At 38.1% G+C, this 5,944-nt stretch overlaps 1 pseudogene; it reads left to right on the top strand.

Moving 5' to 3' along the window:
- Positions 1–2,004: 2,004 nt before the first annotated feature.
- LOC124234601 (olfactory receptor 2A12-like) lies at positions 2,005–2,790 on the top strand (annotated as a pseudogene).
- Positions 2,791–5,944: the final 3,154 nt, after the last annotated feature.

Here is a 5,944-nt window from a genome sequence, read left to right as displayed (position 1 = left end):
TCTTTGGGATGCTAAGAAGGATTCAATAAGTTAGGATTGCTCCCTTTCTGTAAAAATTCAATATTTACATATATTGCAAAATGATCACCACAGTAAGTCCAGTTAACATCCTTCACTATACATAGTCACAAAATTTTTTTCCTGTGACAAGAACTTTTAATGTCTTATCTCACCCTCTTTCACATATACCGTACAGTATTATTAACTATAGTCATCATGCTGTATGTAAATACCCAAGATTTATTCATTTTATAACTCTCAGCTTGTCCTTTCTGACCCCTTTCGCCCATTTTTCCCCCCCTCCCACCCCTTCCTCTGGCAACCACCAATTTGTTCTCTGCATCTATGAGGTCTTTTTTGTTTTTTTGTTTTTGGATTCCACCTGTAAGTGAGATCATACAATATTTGACTTATTTCACTTAGGCTAGTGCCCTCAAGGTGCATCCATGTTGTCAAAAATGGCAAAAGTTCCTTCTTTTTATGGCTCAATAATATTCCATTGTGAGGTGTGTGTATCTGTGCACGCTTCCATGTGTATACACACCACATTTTCTTTATCCATTTATCTATCGATGGACAGTTAGGTTGTTTCCATGTCTGCAGTGTAATAATGCTACAGTGAACATGGGGGTGCAGAACCTTTTTGAGTTAGTGCTTTCCTTTCCTTTGGATAAAGAGCCAGAAATGGGATTGTTAGACCAGATGTTCTATTTTTAATTTTTTTGAGGAAACTCCATGCTGTTTTCCCTAGTGGCTGCACCAATTTACCTTCCCACCAATAGTGCACAAGAGTTCCCTTTTCTCCACATACTTGCCAGCATTTATTATTTCCTGTCTTTCTCAGAATAGGTATACTAACAGGTGTGAGGTGTTGTCTCACTGTGGTTGCAATTTGCATTTCTCTGATGACTAGTGATGTTGAGTACCCTTTCATGTACCTGTTGGCCATCTGTATGTCTTCTGAATGGAAGAATGCCCATTCAGATCCTCTGCCCATTTTTTAAGCAGATTGCTTGTTTTTCTATTGAGTTGTATGAGTCCTTTACGTATTTTGAATATTAACCCCTTAACAGATAGATGATTGCAAATATTTTCTCCCATTTGGTAGGTTGCCTTTTCATTTTGTTTATGATTTCCTTTGAGGTGAAGAAGCCTTTTAATTTTATTATAAAATGTATCATGATGTTAATTTTTCTCTATTTTTTGACAAGTCATGAAAACTTTATCTCAAGAGTTATAAAATTGTAGAATGAGTACAAAATTAAACATAATTAACTTTCATTTGAAAAATATATAGTACCCAAAGCATAAAATATACTGTATTCAAGACTATAACAAAGAAAGGTGCTGAAAAAGACAACCAACCAAAAAGATGAGGTCCAGCGTGCTGCCCTAGATGTTTAATCTGCCTCAACAAACACAGAAAGACTTTACTGAGCAGAGGATCATCATCTATGCGCGCTTCCTTTCCTTGCGTTTTTTTTCATCATAATTTTACGTCTAAATTGTTCACGTGCTGGCAATATATGATTGTAATTATAATTGTTTTTTTGGCATAGATTCCCTAGATTTATTCACAGTTCTTTTTTTCTATTGCAGTAACATTGGCTTAAACTTTATATAACTTTCAGGTGGACATCGTTATATTTCCTTTTCCGTGTACATTACATCATGTTCACCCCGCAAAGATTAATTTGATTCTAATTATAATTTAAAACTAAAAGCAATTCTATGTTTCTTCACTTCTCTGAGGAAATAGTTATATGTCTTTGGAACATAAATTGCCAGAACTTTTAGAGTTACAAATGCTTCAAAGAATAATTAATATCTTTGCTGAAACATGAAATAGAAGATAGTTTTAGAGAAGATTATAGTTCTTCAACTCAGTCCTTCCAATGAGAATAAAAAAATTGGCTTGACTATTGCCCAAAGTCAATACTTCAGGTTCTAAGATGTCAGCCTATATACTCTTTTAATTAACTTAAATATATTCAACAATGTAAGCAAGCTTTGTACTTCTTTCTCTCAAACCTGGCCATTGTGGACATGTCCTAGGCCTCCAGCGCTGTCCCTAAGATGCTGGCAAATCTTATAATGCAGGAGAAAACTGTCTCCTCGCTCCACGCATCCTTCAGACTTTTCTGTATTTGGCATGTGCCGTCATGGAGCATATGAGTTTGGTGGTGATGTCCTATGATTAGTACGTGGCGATCTGCCATCCCCTGCATTACACTGTCAGCATGAGCTGGAGAGTGTGCACTGTCCTGGCGGCCACTTGCTGGCTATTCAGCTTCCTCTTGGCTCTGGTCCAAATTACTCTTATTCTGAGGCCGCCCTTTTGTGGGCCACAAAATTCAATCACACCCTCTGTCAAATCATGTCAGTATTCAAGTTGGCCTGTGCTGACACTAGGCTCAGCCAAATTGTCCCCTTTGTGGGCTCTGTGTTTGTCTTAGTCTGGCCCCTCTGCTTGGATCTGGTCTCCTACACATGCACCCTGTTTCCCATCCTCAGCGTCTAGTCTGGGAAGGGCCACAGAGAGGCCTGCTCACATGTTCCTCCCACCTATACCTGGTTGGGCTCATCTTTAGCAGTGCCATCATCACATCCCTGGCTCTCAAATCCAACCATTCTCAAGAACAAAGGAAAAGCCTATCATTATTTCACAGACTTTGCACCCCTATACTGAATCCCCTGGTCTACAGCTGGAGGAACCCAGAGCTGAAGGGTGCCCTGACGAGATCTGTGGGAAGAAGAGATCAGTGTGAGGGATGGTTTGTAGTACCCTGAGTGTGTGAGCTTGTTCACACAATTCTGGCTCCTTGAATACCCTTTTGGGTCCTTTAATTTAACAAACCCAGTACCCTTGATCTTTAGAGTTCTTATAAGGTTAGAAAATAAATACTCACACTGTTTAAGCCATGGACACCAAACCTGAGATAAACATTATGAAACAGAAAATCACAGTCTGATCCTATTCATGAACATAGATGAAAATATCTTAAAGAAAATATTAGTAAAAGAAGTCCATAAAATAAAATATTACATTATAATAAAGTTTTTCTCCCAAAAAATGCAAGAATTGTTTAACACTAAAATAAACAATGAAAAAGATTTGCCACATTCACAAACTAAAGGATACACATCATTAGATAAAAAACAATTTTTAAGAAAATGCAACATCAATTCATGATAAAACACTTTACAACCTAGTATAACAATAAACATTCCTAAAGAAGGTCTATGTTATTATTGCCATGGAGTCGGTTATGACTCCTTGTGACCCTGTGTACAGCAGACCCCAACGCTGCCTAGTTTTTTGTGCCATCTTCTCACCTTCCGGTGCTACCCCAGACAATGCTCCGCTGCTATTTGCAGGGTTTTCATGGCCAATTGTTCCAGAAATGGGTGTTCCTCCTACTCAGTGTTAGTTTGGAAGTGCCACTGAAACCTGTCTTCCATGGATGACCCTACTGGTATTTGAAATACTGGTGGCATAGCTTTCAGTATCTTAACAACGTGCAGCCACCATAGTATGACAATTGACAGATGGAGCTGTGGTTCCCTGACCAGGAAATGAACCCCAGCTGTAGCGGTGAGAGCACAGAATCTTAACCACTAGACCACCAAGACTGGCTAAAGAAGATCTAGGAAAAAAATAAAAGAGAAAGAAAAAACACACACACACCAGACCTCATACTTCATACTTAGTGAAATGCTGGCAACTTTCCCGGTAAGACAAAGAATAAGAGAAAGATGTACACCAGCACCACTTGTTTTTCTTGTTTTCGACTTTTTCTAGAGATCCTAACCAGTACAGTTAGACAAAAAGCAGAAATACAAGCTCACACACACATTTTGAGTTGGAATGAACAAATTGTGATTATATGCAAAGACATGATTGCATATGTAGGAAATCCAAAGGAATCTTTTGATATTTATTAAAATTTTAAGAAAATTCAACAAGGCAGCTTGATGCAAAGTCAACATGAACATCTATTATATTTTATATAGCAATAACAAATAATTAAAATAAAATTTTACCAAATGCTACCATAGACAACAGGACTTAATTTTGAAACGCTTAGAAAGAAGTCTAACAAACAATATACAAAAACTGTAAAGAGACAATTAGAAAAATTTATTGAGGCACTATGGTAACTAAATACACAGATATACAAAGAGAGAAACGCCAGGTTCTTAGATTGGGAACCATAATATTATGAAGATTCAACCTCTTTGAATTGATTAATACATGGAATGTATCCTAATCAATATCCTACAGTATCCCAGCAGAATGAATGGGTGTGCGCAGAACCCAAGAAGCTGATTCTAAAATGCAAGGGGCCAAGGCTAGCCCACACACTTTCAAGACAGATAAAGTACAAGGTGGGAGGATTAGATTCTCCAGATCATAAATGTACTGTGAAGTCCTAATACCTTAAAGTGTGGCATTCATCCAGGGGTTGACCAATAAAGAAACTGAGCAGACACAAAACCTAGAAGCAGATTCATGCCTCTCTGACACTTGCTACATGAGAGATGTGGCATGGCTGTTCCCTGGGGAAAGGAAGGGCTTTGCAGTAAACAGTGATAGCACAACTGAGTAACCATAGAGATACTCAGCCCTGCAGAAAACTCAGCTCCTAGTGTTTTCAAGACCTAAGTGTCAAAGGCAAAACTACAAAGCTTTTAGAAGATATGAAGGGGAAAGATTTTTAAAATAATATGTAAAATAGTTTGCCACAAAAGGAAACATTGATATATTTGATTAGAGTGAAATCAAGACTCTCTCTTAATCAATACGGAGCACAAAAAAAGTGAAAACACAAGATACAGAATCCTCTTCTCCCAGCCCTTCTAATGGATCAGGTCTCAAGCATCACCTCCTCAAAGACGAGCATATTGCAAACACTCTCACTTGCCTTAAGGGACTTTCAACCATATCACTCCAGTTTACCTTTGTAAATCACTTTACAAAATAAACAAACCTTAAGAATGAAAGCAGAATACAGGTTTTCTTCTGGCAATACGGTGGATGAGCCATTTTCAGATGTGTTTGTAGGACGATTTTCCAATATAAAAGTACTCAAAATTGATAAAGAAGCAAAAAGAAATTCTTTTGTCAATCTTTCCCTTCTTTTTTAAAGATTGGCACCTGAGCTAACAATTGTTGCCAAGCTTTTTTTTTTTTCTGCTTTTACTCCCCAAATCCCCCCAGTACATAGTTGTATATTTTAGTTGTGGGTCCTTCTAGTTGTGGCTTGTGGGATGTCGCCTCAGCATGGCTTGATGAGCGGCACTATGTCCATGTCCTGGATTCAAACCAGCGAAACACTGGGCCTCGGAAGCGGAGCTCGCAAACTCAAAACAGTCGGCCCCAGGGCCACCCCCGTCTTTCCGTTTTCACCAAGAAGGAAAATCTTTCTCAGAAGCACTCCCTCTAATCAGATTTCTTCTTGTATTCCATTGACCAAAATGGGGCCAAATGACCATCTATAAACCAGTCACTGATAAAGAGGATGAAATTGATAGTTTGGTTTAGATTAATCCTTGTTTAATCCTCTCTGGCACCAGATGAGGTCTACTTTCTCTGATAACTCTACTACCTAGTACCTGAAAAGATGAGTACTAGGTCAGCAAGGAAGGGGGTAAGGGCCAGAGGGCAGACAACTAGCAGTACCCGCTAAATGGTTTAAGTTCTGAAGCAAGCCTTCTGAATCCTGAGAAGCAGGAAATTGAAGTGTGCTAAATATTCCATACTTTGGTTTTAGGGATCCAATGGATACTTTCTCCAGATAAGACATAATGTTTTAAAAACCTAATGGCTACAATCTCTAAATATAAAGGAAAATTATTCTTGTGTCAAGAAGATTGTCTTAAGAAACTTATCTTGTAGTTAAAAATTATGAAGTAGAATGAGTATTTTAGTTGTATAGTGGGT

This window comes from Equus quagga, unplaced genomic scaffold (genome assembly GCF_021613505.1).
Source record: "Equus quagga isolate Etosha38 unplaced genomic scaffold, UCLA_HA_Equagga_1.0 95586_RagTag, whole genome shotgun sequence".
Classification (NCBI taxonomy): Eukaryota; Metazoa; Chordata; class Mammalia; order Perissodactyla; family Equidae; genus Equus; species Equus quagga.
The sequence above is the reverse complement of the archived record's forward strand: the minus strand, read 5'-3'. Positions and strand labels throughout refer to the sequence as shown.